We start from the raw sequence: 18,063 nt of genomic DNA, 5'->3' as shown, positions 1-18,063 counted from the left end.
TGCTATGTTTGAAAGCAAGTATCATTAAAATGAAACTTTTGTCCAGGACTGGAAGTAAAAAGCAAAGTCAAATATTTTACATATACTCTTTCCTGGTGCCCCCTGCACATCACATCCAGTCACATTATCTGAAGCTAAAATAAAGACTCAAGTATCAAAAGAAAGATACTCATATTATTAGAGCTGAAAGGGACCCTGAAGGTGAAGGAAGCTAAGGCAGAGATCCAAACAAATTATGTGAAATGCTTAAGATCATACAACTAGTTGCTTGCAACATTATACCAAAAACAATATTTCCAATCTCTACATCTGAAAATTTTTACAATGTGCAATAAAATGAAAGAATTAAATCAAACATATGAGGGATTGGCTGATAAGTTAGATGTCCCCTCAAGCTAAAAACCATTGGATTTAATGACTTCTACTTACTGGATCTTTATATTCCTAGGAAAATAAGTTTAAAATAACATAAAATTGTAAAAACTGACTAGAAGTAAAAACAGCTACAAAGAAAATTTATGCTCTTTCTTAAATCAAAACCATGGAAAAGGATATTCTTTTAATGCCTAAAGGAAGCCAGAGATTTATGGTTGTGTGTACATGTATGGTAGTGGTAGGGTTTGTTTTGTTTTGTATTGTTTCATTTTGTAAACTGTTAGAGGTTCCTTTTGTGATGGTAATTTGTGTCCCAAAAATGGGGGTACAAAGAAAATGAATTTCTGATAATTTATAAAGTACTTAACCATATATAAATAAATAAGTCTCTAGAAACTTACTAATGACAGTCAGTAAGAAAATGGTTGCCAATAATTTCAAAACTAAAAATCCAAGTCTTTTTAATATTGTTTGAATTTAAAATAAAGAACATCTTTTTTTAAAAAAGGTCAAAAGTAATTGAAAAAGAGATTAAATCAATACACTTAATTCTCTAAACTGTGTGTATATTTTTCCTGAAGTGCATATTCATGAGCTGACAGTAGAGACAGGCTGGCTGCTTTGTTTGACTATAGTTCTGTTTACCTCATACTGTCAAGAATGGATTTTGACACTCACAGTATTAATATTGCTATTTTTATTGATATAATTAGCACTGCTATAAATAATTCCTTGGCCTGCCACATCTAAGAATATCATTAAAATCAGCAATATTAGGGCTTCTTTTTCTTATATGATGCCTTAGAAACAGTCTGCTGGCCCAAAGAACCATGGTGACTTCCTGATGTGGAAGTTACTGGAAAAAAAAAGTTGTCTTGTCAATAGAGACTCCTGTTTTGTGTATGACTTCACTAAATAAACTAGTTTATATTTGTTTGAAACTAAAGTTTCTTACCAATCTGCTGTTTCAATTTCACATCACACCATATTGTACCTAAAACAGGCAATCTGGATTCCCGTTGCTACTTCCCTCCATCCCCACCCCCCCAAATAGCTCAGGAATGGGTTTGAATTATGAGGCTTGAATATATAAAGCAAAAGAATTAAGACACCCAAAATTCAGAATGGGTAGGTGAAAATAAGTGTGCTTGAAGTCACTTGTATAACTGCTAATGGGTGGTCCACTTGTGAGTTTTTAATCATTACATGAAAGCAAAATCAAAACATTTTATCTTGCCTCTAGATCACATCAGCTGCGACAGTAACCTTATCTAAACCTTGAATAGTCTGTTCATAAAACTAAGTGGGATGAAAAACTAAGTGGGGTGACTGACCCAGTGCATATTCAACACAGAATATGAAGGCCAAAACAAAATGACAATAAAATTCAAAACAAGTTTGTGGAAATTTTGGGCTAGTATATTAAACCTTTCTTTGTCTCCATCACTTGACAGATGGTTAGCCTTCATACAGTCTAGTATCTCTGGCAAAGAAATGACTGTGTCTAGCCAATAACACCCCAAATTTTGACTTAAAATGCACTGTACACATACTTACACTTACCCTAAAAATATGAATATTAATTAGTCTTTATTTTATTACTATAGAAATCTGACATGTCAAGATTTTATCTTTTACTCTATGAATACCCCTTTTGAAACTCTCAACTATCTTATTATGTGGATCCAGGGTTCTAACAGCTCTTCACTTTAGATTTCATTCATTTTATGTGCTGCTTAGTAATCATGCTTTAAAAAAACTTCCCAAAATAAATTTTAATCCAAATTATTACAAAATTTACAAAGATTTAGTTATCTTGTATTTCTATGTTGCTCGGGGCAAAGGTTTGGTTAGTAACAGAGTATGTTAAACAAAATCACCTGGGAACTTTGAATGCCTTCCATGTCAACGAACACAAGGCAGGACTGGAATCATTTATCCAGTAATGAAATATGTCTTTATTCAAAAACTGATCATATATAAATACATACTTACATGCACATAAGGACACATTGATCAACCATCCTTACTAGAATTAGGAAAAGTTCTTAATTTTTAACATTCTATTAACCATTCTTCCACTTTGCTTTTTAAAAAAGATTTCAGCTAAAACAATATATTCTATTAGTTACAGTCTCTGCTTTTTGTCCTAAATCTTCCTATTTGTAGCTTTCAGACGCTGCCTGGTCTATACTTAATAGCCACAGGCAATCTCAAAGTTCTCTAAAGTGCATTAATATGTACCCTTTCTAGAAGAATTGATTATGCTACAAATTAGCATAGAGATCTAGTGTAGATATAGATTCAAGCTCTTTACAGCAGGGGATGGGAGGACTGTAGGTAGGAGGATTGTGTGTAAAAAAAAAAAAAAAATCATGCTACTTAAGAACTGAACTCACACTTGACTAACAAAATAAAACTCACTGTGATAGAGAAAAATAACGAAAATAAGAACTTGTTATTTGAGAACTATGAGCTAGGTTTTGGAAAGGTGAGACACCCACTACTTGAAGCAACAAACTTTGCTTCAAAATCATATACTCCCTTAACCAGGCACCAAGTTTCCTTCAGTTAGAAACCTAGGATTTTTACACCTACAGACTAAATGATTAAAGTAATACTAAAATACTCTGTAATGTTCCTCTTGCATTACAAATGGTCTATTAAATCAGAGAAGTGCCAATCAAATGCTTTTGTAGTTTGAAAGGTTTAAATAACAAAGCATTTTTTGCAGGCCTCTCTTTCTCTTTTTAAAGTCACCTATAAATTAATTACAAATTTCCACCTTCTCTTGGTAAAACCACAACTGTAAAAGATTTAGGCACTTGATTTTTCAGACATATTCTTAAAACAAATTCTAACTAAACAAATTAAGATATTCTAGTTTATGTTTACCACAATTTGCTAACAAGACAAAAGCTCCACAGGAATTTTACAGTAAATTCCAAGACACAGAATTTTTTTTAATATAAAATAACATTTTATTTATTTCAAAGGCAAGCTTAAAATTACGAAAAAATAAAACCCCTATCTGTTAAAAAGACCTACTGAAACATATGGAGAATATTTCATGACAATAACAAAGGGTACAAATAATACAGTAAGCTCTTCCTTCCTTATCATTGGCAATTGGTAAAATCTCCCTGCCCCTCGAACTTCTCTAAGCTTTTTTAAATCATATTCCCCCAAATGAGAAAACAGCTAGGTTTTAAAGTTTCATCCAAAACTACCTTCTTCTAGCAATCTGAAGTAACCAAAGTGTATGCGACATTAGAATGTAAACTCCACATGGGTAGGTAATTTTATCTTTTGTTCACTCTTACATCCCAAGTATCTAGAACAGTGTCTAGAACAGTTTGATGAATTTAAAAATCCATTTCAGACAAAAAAAAAATCACTTCAGAGAATAAATCAGAGCCCATCAAGCTCCACTTCTGTATTCCAAATGTTTTAAAGAATCTCTTCTTACCACTTATTCTAAGATATTTCAAATACTTTGTAATTAGTTTATAAATTTTAGATCCTTTATAGGAACTTAGTTGTATCTTTTATTGTTCTTCTAAAATGACCCAATTTTTTCTAGGAATTTCAATTTGGTTGGAAGGTCTTCTGAAGACTGACTACTGAGATAAAAGTAATTCATTTAAAATGGCTTTTTCCTTGGATTTTATTCCTATACCAAGTAGTCAAAGTCGTGTTAATTTGACAGCAAGAGCAATTGTATATGTATGGGTCTCAAAAACTTCCTGACTTTACTTAGGACACTGGCATCACATCAACTAGTCATTCTGAACAATACCCCTCCTCCCCTTCCACGCACACACACACCAAAATTACAACCCTCACATGTAAGTTGTTCTTTCCTCTAGTACTCCGCTTAAACTCATATTGTCTTTCAGTAGCTAGTTGCTAGTAGCGAATGTACACATTAACTATACCTGTATTTTCTTGGTATAGTAGTTATTTCAAAATACTGGCATCTTAAATGAACTAAACAAGTAAGTATAAAGAGTTCTTCCTAAAAATGGATAAAATTTGACAATTTTTAGTCTTAAACTTCTTTCTTTAGTGTGTTAAAATTGGGACCTCACCATGAAAGGGCGTATTGCTTTGGAGGCTGGTAGCCAGTTAACTTGTCACCTGATCTTCATATGCAAAAGTTCTTTATTCCACTGGTCTGTGAGATCTGAAATCACAAAACCAAAAATACCCAACTGCTGGACTCACTGAGCAGATAATTATATTTCTAGAAAACTCACTTTTTTTCTTCTCCTCACTGTCTGAGCATGATGTATGCTCAAGGCTAAAGCCCTCCAAAATTGAGCTCAATGGAAATCACATCCCCAACCTTAAGAATTAAACCTTGAGCGCTAAGCAATGAGTAATATCAGCAATTCTTCAAGGACAATACCAAAAACTTCCTTGAGAGAAGACTACTTCCAAGAGGGCACAGTGAATGGTATTACCATGCACTATATGTGCATCAACTTTGATACATTCTGATTAAGAATGACAAAGAGCAAACATGGGCATTAAAAAAATGTAAATTGTTCTTGCTGTTGTTCTTTTCCAAGAAATACAGAAATGCAAATCGTAGCCAAAATTGGACTGGGGATGTGATGGGGTAGAACGGTGTATTTTAACGATTCCCAATCAATAGCAAAGGGTGCATGGGATTAGGAGCAACAGGTAAGAAAGTAAACCATTTATGAATTTGTCGATGGTAACGGATTATTCAATGTGTAAAGCTAGAGAATGTATTTACAAAACGGTCCTTATAATTCATGTTTTAAAACTTTCAATAGCAACAAAAATACTAACTTTAGAACAGAGCTTGCTTGAAAACACTGGGGGAATGAGTGGTCTCTTAATTTTCTTAGCTGAAATTCACACATGACCACGCAGTGAGAAAATTCCACTTGAGCAACATTTTGGTATTTTTAACGGTAAGAAGCAGTTAAGACAATTTTCACATGACTCGAAGATTCACAAATTCAACTTAGCTTGGGCCAATGCTGATGTGAGGACAGTACTTTACCCACGGGCTGCTTCCAAATTACTTCCTGCTTCATTCAGATTTTTACTGGAGAACTGTCATCCTGCTACTGACCCCATTCAACTGGGTTGGGTTAAGAGATCAGCGGATTACCGCGCTAGTTAGGGTAGCTGTACGCCATATTGTGTTTTTCGCGAATGTTTATCGTTTATGTGTGTGCCTAGCATATGTTTGTACAAGTGTTTATCAATACAACTTTTAGAAAATCCCTGCCTCCTGCCTCTTCAGCATCCTTAAAAAGGCTAACAGCTTTAGGAGGGCAGGGCGTGGGGCGTATGGTGGGAGAAGACCAGAAAGCCACACGGACAGTAATGCATTAAACAATGTAAAAGAGAGTGCATTTCTTTTAAACTTTCAAAAAGCTTCCAACCGTTTTCTCTCAGCTATGGAAAAAGCGTAAACATTTTTTAATGTTTCCAAAGGGGCCCAAAGGAGGAGAGAAAGAAGGAAAGCTGTCTTCCCTTCCCATGCCCCCTTCTCTACAGTCGTAGCAGCGAAGCAGGCGGCGGCCGGTAGCTCCGGCGTCTGGAGGGGCGTCCAGCGGCTCTGGGCCAGGACCCCTCCCGCCCCCCAGTTCTCTGAAGACGCTCCAGATACTGCTAGAGCCACGGCAAGCGGGGAAGGGCGAGGAGGGAGGGGGCGGAAGACAAGCGGGCGCCTCTAGTAGCTCCTGAGCCCCGGCTAGTCCCCCTCAGCTCCTCTTCTTGGTAGCGGCAGCTCCAGGCGCGGGGAGTAGAAAGAAGGCAGAAGACACGTTTCCAGCTGCGGGACGCCCCGCCCGATCCTGGAACCCAGGACCCTCCCGCGTTCCCTCCCTCCGCGCCGGGTCATGCGAGGCCACCGCCGCCGCCCGGCGCGAGGAGGGGCGCTCGGGGAAAGGGGCCGCCGGGGGGAGGGCACCCGGGGGAGGGGGCGCGCGCTCGGCCGGCCAACAGCCCGCGGGCTCGCCACTCTAACTCGCTCCCCCAACCCCACCCCGCGCCCCTCCTTTCCTGTCCCACCGCCCCCCACTCCAAGCGCCTCGCAGACGCCCCGTCCCCCACAGCACGCACACACCCCTCCCTCCAGCCCGCCCCACAACAAATTAGAGTTTTTGGCGTTACCTCCTCGCGCTCTTTAATCTTCTTTCCTCAACTCCTAAACTTCCCCCCGCCCCTACTTCTTCGGCAGAAGGCCCACATTGGGCGCCTCACGCCGCGAACCCTCTATCTTTTCCTGCTATTGGGTTGCCCCCACGCCACTCTTGGCTTCAGTGAGCCAATAAGAATGGGACGCCCCTCATGAGGTTGCCGCCCATAAACAAAATACACTCTTCCTCCTCCCCTCACCTGTCCCCGCCCCCATCTGCCTCTTCCCTCATCTCTACCAGCTTCGATTGGGCTAGAAGAGGCCCAATCCGCTATCTCAGACGCCCATTGGAGCACTGAAACTTCGCTCAGAGAACTGTTAACAGGCGATTGGTCAGCAGTCTTTCCGCTCCCCCCCCTCACTCCGCCGCACCTTCGTCCACTCTGGAGAGGTCAGTCATATCTCGTTGTTCAGTGATCCGAGAGGTGGGAGGCTATTGGTTGAGAGGGCCCGTCAGACCGGACTAGAGTGAGTCGTGATTGGTCAACACAGACACGATCAGGTTTGGTTGTCTAACCTCCGCCGCGCCCACCTTTTTTCTCCAGGCCCCCGCCCCCTCCTAACTGCTTTTACTTTCTACGCATTTCTATTTCCTCCTTTATTTATTTATTTGTGATAAACTTAAATGACCTGGCGACGGAGGCGGGACTCGAGGCGAGGCCGAGGATGACGAGGGACGGCCGGGGGCCAATTGCCGAGGGGGCTGCCGGGTGAGGGGCAGCGGCGGTGGCCAGTGAGAGGCAGGTGTCTGGAGCGCGTTAGGCCTATGGAGTCGGGATGCCCCAGCGGAGGCGGCGGTTACCCGCTGTCTGGCGCGGCGACCTGGCGCGGGGAGCCGCGGGAGGGGAGGAGAGGGTGTCGCTGTCGCTGACGGCTGAGGCGGCAGGAGGGAACCTGGATCCCGGGCGGTGGGAGGGAAAGCGGGAGAGAGGGTCTGGCGAGGCGGCGGCGCTCAAGGCCACGCTGGGTCAGGCTTGGTTCTTGTGGAGCGGGGTGCAGGTTGCCAAGCCAGGAGGTCGGCAGAGGCCGCTGAAGCAATGCCAGTGCTCAACGGGAAAATGCGTTCGTTCAGGAGGTTTAGAAAAATGCTATGTAAAGCAGTTTGGAGTAAGCCGCCGTTAATATAAATGAGAATATTATTCTAACGGGAGAAACAGATTGTTTCATACTACTAAACGCCTGAAGTACCAGCGACCCAACCCAAGCCCACAAAATTCAATATCCTGAGGGCTAAAAGGAACAAATAAAGCAACACGGAAAATTAAATGCGGTTCAGATGCTTGAATAAAACCTCCATGCTCATCCATTTGTCACTCAACCTAGCACTCCTCAGAGCCAAATTCTTACCAAGTGTTGGTCCAGTACTCAGGCATGGGGGAAATAGACGAGGCTTAAAGCCGGCAGGAAGCTCAGGGAGGATTCCTAAAAAGGATTCCTAAAAAGGGCTAAGAGGGGAAGGAAGAAAAAAAATCGCTTTTCACTATACAAAAAAAAAAAAAAAAACTGCCAAAATTAAAAGTTGCAGTATTGGGGGAACTCAGCAACAATTTGTCACAAAATAAGGGACTTTATTAAAAATACCATGCATACAAATAATATACTGGATTTGCAATTTGAAAACAATTTTTTTATAGGACATGTATTTGATGTATAGTTTCTAATAGACTCAAGTCCTCTAATTTTTATCCTAGCCTTCCTTGGGACATACAGCATGCCTTAAAGAAAAAATTTTTCATGAAACTTGTTAAAGATGGTTACGCAGATTTTATTCAGGACCACTGAGGTAGGTATAGATAGGATCATTGCAATTGAATTTTGCAGGGGGTAGAGAGATTGGGCTCAATTTCATATTAAGAGTGGGCAAGTGGGAACTTTAGCCAAGGAAAAAAGGTGAGGGTCAGTGGATGGAAAATTGCTGAGAGGAAGCATTAGGGGTAAGGGAGATTTTGGCTAAACCAACCTAGCAGGATTCTTGCTGAAGACAGGCCAGGGTGATCAGACATCACCTTGGGGATGGTGGAAAATGAGGAACCTGATCATATATCTAGGGTAATGGGGGTTGGGGGGAGTTCTTGTTAAAGCTGTATTTTGCAAGGAAGTGTACAAATGCCTGGCTTTGATTAGCGGTCTTTGGCAGAACCTAAGCAAAATAAATAGGCCCTGGTGGAAAAAAATGTACAAGGCCTTGACCTCATAAATAACATTAGATGTACCTTCTGAAGAATATATGTATGAAGGTCTTAGAATCCACAAAATTATTGCATCAGGTGTCAAATTTGAAGACCAGTAAAGTGTACAAATTTCTATTACATCTGGAAGCCAAAACATTTTAGAATTTATGTATAAATCTTAGCTACAACACGATGTAGTAGTAACCGTAGTTTAAGTATTCCATACAGAATAATCAGCTTCACATGAGAAAGTTCAGTAAAACTTAACAAAGGTGTTTAAATAGTTTAATTCCACAACTTTAACGAGGTATAATAGCCACTTTCTAAGTACTACTTAATACTCATCCTTTTCAGCAAGTTTTTAAAGCTATTTTCAGTATATGGGCATGAGAGCTGTTAGGATTATAATGATAAGGCATTAGGAAAGCAACGTAAAATATTCTAATTCAATATTAGTGATCAGGTGAGGCCTTGGATGTTACTGCCCCTATTTAAGATGGTGATTATTTATACCAGTTCCCGTGATGTTAGAATCTGGGGTTAAAATGCTTCTGTCTATACAGAATGCCTCAATCTTTATATTTACATTACACATGCACAGACCTCAACCACCAGCCCACCCCACCCCCCAGATATACAAACATTCCAAAAGATGTAGCAAGAATTCCATATAATGTTAAATAGTTTTCCTATACACAAGCAATGACATAAAATGTAATGGAAAAAAATATCCCATTTTACAACTGTGAAAAATGCTATAAAACATTTTCAATGGTAACAATGAAACACTGTGTGATCTGTGTAGATTAAACTGTAAAATTGCTGTGGACGTCAACTAAGATTTACAAATGTCAAATTGCAAGTGACAGAAACCCAGTTCAAACCACCTTCACTAATTAAAAGAAAACCATTGGCTTGTGGTACTGCAATGATAGGGCTGTAGTTGGTCTCAGGCACAACTAGATCTGGGACTCAAGGAGGTCCCTGAGCCTTATGCTGAACATTTATTTTTTTTATCCTGTGCTTTTCTGGGGACTGTTCCTCCCAAAATCCAGTCATATGATTCAGATAGAACTACCAATTATAATGCCCACCTCCTGTTAGCAGGTTGAACACACCATCTAGTCCCTATAGGACCTGATACTGATTTTTATATATACTATGTAAACTAGAGATTCAGTTAATTTTATGTGTTTACTTATTAACTTTGTATCCAGACATCTTGGTGAACTCTTTTATTCATCATTTATCAGTTGACTCTCTTGATTTTATGTAGAAATTCATATCATCTAACAGTGATAGTTTTTTGTCTCTTTTCAGTGTTTGTAATATATTTTTCTTATTTTGTTGGCCAGACTGACAGCAAAATGTTGAATAGTAGTTACAGTAGTGTGCATCTTTGTCTTATTTCTGCATTTTTGATGTTGCACCTTGAATTTTGTTTCTTGCTGGAAGTTCTGTTAAAGAAGTTGCTCTATCATCACAGCTTCCAAAGCACTGCATTTCAAAAATCATGAATGAATATTGAATTTTATCAAATACCTTTTCTAAATGTATAAAATAATAATAATTATTTTTATTTATTCTGTTAATGTATTGAAGTATAATGATAGATTTACCTAGATAAATTTTCTTAATTTTATTACTATTCAGTAAATAATATGTTTAACTTACTATTATTTTTATTTTGGAATTTGCAAACTTCTGACATTAGTATTCATAAGTGGCATGGACCTTGTTGAACCTTTCATCCAATTTTGAAATTTTATTAGACTAGCTTCTTCAAATTAGTTGGGAAAATTTTGTCTTTTACCGTACTTATGGTGTTTTTCCTATTTTTAAAAAGGATAGGTCTTTATTTTCTCAATTCTGTAGTTTTTGTTTATTGTATCTTTCTACCTCTTCCTTAGTCATTTTGGTAATTTAAATTTTCTTACAAAAATATTTATTCTAGATTTTCAAGTTTATTTTTTAAATTTACATAATGTTACTTTTATCACTTATATTTTTAAAGTGTCCATAATTAGTGTCTATCCCAGCACCATATTTATTTCTTAGTGAACAGATTATTTTATTTGTTCATGTATTTATTTGTTTATATTATTGTGTTTGCAATTTACCTATTTAGTTTTTAAATTGTTTTAGCTACATACATCTGAATCATCTTCCTGCATAAGGGGAATGTTATAATTTTACCTTATCTATTACCGTGTAATAAACTATTCCAAAACTTAGTAACCTAAAACAACCACTCACTTATTTGCTCCTGATTATGTGAATTAGCAATTTGGGCTCTACAGCTCTATGTTTGGGGCTTTGCTCCAGATCACACAAATGTCAAAAGTTCCACTTGTTTCCCCCTTATCCTATTAGAGTCACTCTATGGTAAGCCTTCTCAGTACATGCACAGACTCAATAGATACTCCTCAGGAAAAAGTAGTTGGAAAACGCAGCTTACCCAGGAGAAGCTCTTCTCTCTCTAGTATTTTAATTCATAAGTTCCTCTTTGCATCCACAAGTCTCTGATGTTTTTAAAAATATAGTTTTTGTGATTTATCTCATGTTTTTCCTAGTGCAAGTGGGAGTTACGGCCTGTTACTATCTTCTCCATCCTGTCTGGAGGCAGAAGTGAATTTTTAATTTCAGATATAGTATTTTTCAGTTGTAGAATTTCTGTTTGATTCCTTTCGATGAAGTTGTGTCTATGCTGAAATTTTCCATCTTTTCCTCTTATTCTAAACTTATTAAACATATTTATTGTAACATACTTGAGTAAAACTCCCACACCTGTGAGCTTGTATTTATTGTTGTTTTCCTTTCGTGTGACTCATTCATTCCTGTTTTTTAGCGAGGCTCATAATTTTTTACTGAATGCTGTATATTGTGATGAACAATTGTGGAGATTAAGCTGCTTCTGGGAGGCAGAGTGCAAACACAAACAGATCACCTTGATCCTTGTAAAGGTTGGTGTTAGTGTTTATTCAGGCAGGTTTGTTTCAGGCAGATTTATTACCAGAGGCATAGCCTTTCTGGGGTCTCAAATAAAAGTCTGGGTGTTATAGTTTCTCCTAGAGTTTCTCCTTTACTTTAGCAATCTCTGAACTCCATCCTCTGTCTCCCAAGCAAGGAATTTCTGCTCAACCATAGCCTCATAGTTACTGTTTTGTTACTCTGTTGCATATCTAGCTTAAAAGTTCACAAATTCCTCAAGGGGAAATCAAACACAGAGTTTTAGACTGGCTTCTCTGTCACTCCTTCCTCTGAAATTTTGTCACTCAAGCTTCAGTCACTTCGGCAGAGTCAGACCCTATCCTCTGTTGCCTCTTCCCAATGAGCCTGTAGCTTTTTACTCAGACTCTGTTCCCTCACTTTGTGAATTAGAAATGCCTCAGAGAAGGGGCCACGTTGCCTTTAGAGCTCTCCTCTTTGTGCTTCCCTTCTCTCAGAAATCATAGCCCCTTAAACCCTGTCTGTATCAGCTGTCTTCAAATAAATGTTTTAAATATTTATATTTTATTTGAGTTTTATCATTGTTTCTGACACAGGATTAATCTAATATGAGCACTCCATTTTAACTAGAATTCCTGTGAATTAATATAAATCACTTCACCAAGCTGAGTATACAAACCCAGGCCACAAGTCTTTTAATACTCAAATGTTCCTAACCATTGTCAAATAGAGAAAGTATGACTTTCATCTAAACTCAGAATATCCTAATGATAAGTCTGAAATTTTCAGAGTTGCTTACTAAGTCCAAGGGATCATTTTTACTCATTGCATCATGACCAGAATATGTGATTTATTCACTAGGGAGGGTTTTTATTGATGCTGTTGCTTCGATCCAGTGTTGCTTTGAAAATTGATGGGTCTCTGTTTATGGTAGATAGTGTTTTAGCGTCTGATACATATGTCACTACAGCTGGTTCCTCTCTGATTTCTATAGTGTGGAAACCCCTTTCCCTGTGTCAGCGTCACAAGCGTGGGATTCAAATCTTATAGTGATTTTATTGTAGGGCTCTTTCAGAGAGAGAGAAAGGGAGTTTTCTCTTGGAAAGGTGGTGGCATCAGAAGAATTTCTTGCTTCAGCCATATGCTGAGCCATAACAAGCCCTTTCCTACAAACTTTGTGTCCTAATTCTCAAGTAAGAATGGAATTATTTCACTCATTGTCCTAAGGTCTGCTCCAGATTCTGTCACTGGTTAAATCACATTTTGGCTAAGGAAAAATTTATGATGATACCAAAGAGCAATCATTTAAATGAAATTTACCCAACAAGGTTCTCCCTTTCTGGGGCTCTGTGGTTCAGTGAATGCCTCAATTTTAACATGAGGACCACTTTTAGTGTTAAAGAATGTCCACAGATGTGGTTTATATTGGAAAGCTACTAGAGATGTATTAATTTCCTGGTGTGTTGTAACAAATTATCACAAACTTAGTGGCTTAAAACAACACAAATTTGTTATCTTACAGGTTTGGACATCAAAAGATCAAATCAATCTCAGTGGGTTAAAATCAAGGTGTTGCAGGACCATTTCTAGTTTCTGGAAGCCACTGCATTCCTTAGCTTGTGGCCCCATCCTCCATCTTCAAAGTCAGTAGCATAGCATTTTCTAATTGCTCTCTCCCTAATTCTGTCTAACATCTTCTTTTTCTAACTGTCATTCCTTGCCTCCGTCTTATGAGCATCCTTGTGATTACACTGAGCTACCTGGATAATCCAGAATAATCTCCGCATCTCAAGAGCCTTAATCACATCTACAAAGTCTCTTTTGCTATGTAACACATTCACAGGTTCTGAGGTTTAAAATATGGACACCTCTGGGGGCAGAGGGGACGATTATTCATCCTACCACAGAAAGCTTCTTGCCACTTTCATCACTGTACTCTCAAATAAGCCCAAGGAATATAGGGCTCTAATTTTTAAAATTGAATTTAATATTCTAAACATAATTCCCTAGGTCTTAACAACAGTCCTTAAGCAGATCTTTCTTTTATAGAATTCCATAACCCAAGGATTAAACTGGTGAATTTCTATAGCTCAAGAATTTCAGGACTGTTTCCTAATGTGTAGACCTTCAGAGGGTTAGGGTGGATTAGGTAGAGATGGCAAGTAGGGTTTCTACATTGCTAATTGTTTTTTAGAGAACAGGTTTAAAACCTGTTCTTTTAAAATATTTTGAAATTATGCAACAGACATCAGTTTGGAAATAGCTCACTTTATCAGAGATCAATTACATATCTCTCACAGGGCAATGGAAAATGCAATGGCATCTAATCAAGAATCACAGCCAGGAAGCTAGAGTCAGAAGAAAGACCAAACTGCACCAAAGTTTCTTCTTCGTCTCCTTCCACAAATCCAGTAAGCCTATTCTCTAATAGAGAGTTATTTTACTTTTTGTCTATTTGTAATTGGCAGAAAGAAACAAAAAGACCTTTGGTGACCTGTTTTTTTCTTGAAGAATATGATTTTTACATTATGACAGAGGTCTCCAGCTTTGTGAACTCTTCCAAAAGTGGATTATGCCTCTAGGTACAGAAATACTAACCCTCATCACCTGCTAGAGAAAATATAAGAGAAATTTGAGAGATTGGTTTATTTTTTACAAATCATGCATCCCTAAACTATTTGTGCAGAAAATTAATATGCCGTGTATTAAATCTCCAGAGAAGATTTGTTTAAAACCTCTTTTAGAAACTCCAGTGTTTCTTCAGCGTCTTAGAATTTTAATGTTTCCAGGTTTATGAAATGCACCTAAATGATATTCTAAATGCCAAGGACATTTTAAGTTTCAAAACAGGATGCCTTTCTGAGATTAAAATTTAAACAACTGTCCTCATAAAAATCATTGGAAAGGACAGAAGCCACAGAGGGAAATGACAATAAACTTTTAAGTTTGAAGACTGAACTGGTATTTTGAAAAAAAAAATGCCTATTTTCAGCGCCTTTTAAAGATATACAATAAATTTGGTTGTTCAAGAATATACAAGTATATTATGTTAACTTGATTTTCTTGGCCTATTTAGAGATCATAAACGCCAAAAAAATGTAAGGCTTTTTTTCCCCAGTTTTTTAACAAGTCATCATGAAAAATGTTTTCCTTGCCTTGTAATCTTATCATTTCCTTCAAGCCTTCATAGGCTATACACTTTGCAAATAATGTTCAAAATTGTGAGACTGCAGTGCTGTCATTTTGAATGAAAATTTTTCTTTGGATCCATACACATCTGTCATTATGGCCAGTACTGATAAGCTCACTATGGGGCAGAAGGCTGGCTTTGGAACAGGAGATTTAAAAATGTTCAAGGGTTTGACTGAAAGGCTAGTACTGTTGAAAGCATATAAGAACTAAACACTTGGAATAGGTGGTTATATTTTCCGGAAATTGGGATGATTTAGATTTGTGGGACAAGCAAAAGAGTGGTTCCTTATAAACAAAAGGTCTAGGAGCATATAATCACAGCCCTTGCTAGCTCTTTTATTTCCTGTCACTCCTCAGGCATTTTAGTGCTTCCCATTATCAGCAGTGTAAGAGAAGTGGTACATATGTCTGAAGTAAATTTGAGTACCTTCCTAGAGGAGCAGAAGACCAAGGGAAAGGGAAGGAAAGCCATTTAGACCTATTGCCTGATTCTCATTTTGAACACCTTGATTTACTTTAATCTATACATACTGGATCAGTGCTTGCTTTCCTTGTTGTCAATATTACCTACACTTCAAATTTAGAGATAATATAAAATTTGAATTTGGTAGGAATGCAAAGCATAAACCTTGAAAATTATTGCATTATGCATTGTTATTTGCATTTATATATGATGATTTAAATATGATTTATATATGGCTTAAATATTGTAGGAAAAGTCTTTTTCTCATTCTCCCCGAAGGCTAATAGAAGTTTGAACTCTAAACATTCAGTTCTTTATGTACTGAACATATGTTTATTGTGAACTTCCTAATTTTGCTAAATATTGAACACATAAATACAAATTAGTCATGGTCCCTACTCATAACTAATCACACAGTCTACTAAAAGAAACATGTTAATTCTGTTACAATCTAATAAGGGCCATGGTGGAGGTACATTTTAATACCTAACATTTATTGAATACTATAAACCTAGGAACTGTATGTTCAGTTGATTTTTCTAATAGTTTTATGAGTTAAGTACAGTTATTATCTCCAGTAATACAGATGAAGAATTGAGGCTTAGCAAGGTTAAAAGCATAGTGAATTCAAGGAGTGTCAAATAGTTTACTATGATTGACATCTATGTTACAGTTGAGGTATCCTTTATTGTGGGATAGAATTGACTCTTGAGATTTTTCTTTTTTTGGTAGACTGGTTGAAATATCATCTAATACAGCTATCCTATTTTTCAATCTCTATGTTAACCATCAAACTTATGGCCTGCTTGTCTGATTCCCCCCAGTGCTCTGCCCAGTTGTCAGAGCCTAAGGGTGATGGGGGTGGAGAAAGTCTTGGAAAGAAGGGGCCAAAACCTCTCTAACAATAACAGATGCAGAAAAGGATAAAAAACAACACCCAAAGAGATATTTCCAAAACAGTAACTGCAGAGAAAAGAATGAAACCATAGGGATGTCAAACCTCTTGTGTCATATTGGAAGTTTTAGCCCTTAGCACTGGAGCCCACCAGTGCTCTTGGCCTTGATCCACATAATCTTTCTTTATTCATGATGGTGTTGGAAGGAGAGGAAGCCTTAAACCTCCTTTGGAAACTGGAGTATAAAATAGTTAATAATCCTCCAATGGGGGCATGTAGAATGGGCATCTAACCAGCTATTGAGAGGGTGATGAAATTATCTAAACCATTTTTGAACTTTTTTGGTAAATTTTAGTCAGTACTGTCCTTTAAAGTAGCAAATTGGTTCTTTTGCCTGAATAATAAATTAGGATTTTCTGACCAATGGTCATATTATATTCAACTAAGTTCTTAAAGATCATGATATTTGCATTATTTCTGTTTTGTTTCCAAATCTGGTTCTTATAATGGCCTTTTCAATGGAGGAATAATCCAGTCTTGGAGACACTAAATTGTGCAAAACAAACACTACTGAATTAGTCAGGACTCTACATTTGCAAGTAGAAGAAACCCAACTCAAATTATTTTAAATGATAAATTATACTATATTAGCTTCCATATGAAGATAGTACCTCATTGCTATTACCAGAAAACAGTCTCTCCTGTTCTTTCCTGGATTTTTTTCTTCACTTTGGCTTTATTCTCAGGTGGGCTATCTCTATGTAATGGCAAAGATGGTAATGAGAACTTCAGGCATACATGATCTTCAGCACAAACTGGTTTAAATAATAAATGTACTGGCCCACATAATAGAAGTCCAGATGTAGTACAGTTTTGGATGTGGTTTGATCAAACTCTCTGGGATTCTCTTAGCCCATCTTTGTGTATTAGCTGTAGTTATAGTGGTCCTAGGCCTTACAGATGCCACATCATCAGAGTTTTTCCCTAAATTATTGGACAGAAGTTCTGAATTTCATTCTGTGAGGACCAACTAAAGTCATCGCCCATTCTGGAACCAGTATCTAGAGCAAGAGATTTAGAAACTCTATTGATTGGCTTATATTAATCAGGATCCACTTCTGGAGTTGTATCAGTCTAACTCAAACACCTGTTACATAATGGGTGGCAGGTAAGATGGATACTGAAAAAGGTTAATAACCAAAACCACGGAATGCTTATTTCTGTAAAGTCCTGGGGGAGCGTTCCATTGACTGACACAAGCCTCAGGTTTATGTAGGCCCCACTGGATTAAAAGTAGAGAATGAGTGGGTCTCCATATGGCAGAGAGGAGTTTGGGGAGCTCTAGGTACTATACTAAAACATACTTTTGTACTATTTGTACTATACTTTTTAGATCACATCTCCAATTGCTCTATTTTATATTCTGCATGGAGATTAATCTTGTCTACTACCATGGACACACAGACTAGAAAAATTATATTTTAGATTTCTTGAACACTAACAGCTGAATTTTTATTTAGTGTATGAAAAGATTAGATAATATTTTCCAATGAGTGGAAAAAATTGAGATTTACAGCACTTCTTGCATAGAAGGAAGCAATATTTGTTTTTCTGGAAATGAAAGCTGCAAGAAAGTAAATCATGTTTTAGGAGAAATTGGTAGAAAAAGACAGTTTCTCCGTATCCTTTCATAAAACGTGAGAATTAGCATGGCTTTCAAAGAAATGCAGTGGTGGCTGATACAGGAACTTAATTCTAATGAAAGGACACACAATAGTCTTTGGTATTAGGAAGAATATTTATGCAATTTTTTCTTAATTAGAAAAATATAGT

The 18,063-nt window shown here is 37.6% G+C and overlaps 1 protein-coding gene and 1 long non-coding RNA gene across 18 annotated transcripts in view; one reads left to right on the top strand and one right to left on the bottom strand.

Annotated features, from left to right (window-relative positions):
• Positions 1-6,596, bottom strand: part of ZBTB20 (zinc finger and BTB domain containing 20) — an 812,397-nt gene extending 805,801 nt beyond the window's left edge. For 15 of the 17 annotated variants that reach the window (XR_013828388.1, XR_013828389.1, XR_013828390.1 and 12 more), the window contains exons 1-2: positions 6,535-6,596; positions 4,467-4,561 (exon numbers count right to left, since the gene is read on the bottom strand). The gene's annotated coding sequence lies outside the window, so the exon portion shown is untranslated. The remainder of the gene's footprint in view (positions 1-4,466; positions 4,562-6,534) is intronic. The other 2 variants (XM_079921748.1, XM_079921752.1) reach the window with 2 other exon arrangements.
• Positions 6,597-7,066: 470 nt separating this feature from the next.
• On the top strand, positions 7,067-17,593 carry LOC307186582. Its single transcript, XR_013828418.1, has 3 exons — positions 7,067-7,269; positions 8,251-8,342; positions 13,980-17,593. It is a non-coding gene; the product is annotated as an uncharacterized lncRNA (long non-coding RNA).
• Positions 17,594-18,063: the final 470 nt, after the last annotated feature.

This window comes from Stenella coeruleoalba (assembly GCF_951394435.1).
Source record: "Stenella coeruleoalba genome assembly, chromosome: 5".
Taxonomy (NCBI): domain Eukaryota; kingdom Metazoa; phylum Chordata; class Mammalia; order Artiodactyla; family Delphinidae; genus Stenella; species Stenella coeruleoalba.
This window is presented reverse-complemented; position numbering and strand designations above follow the sequence as displayed.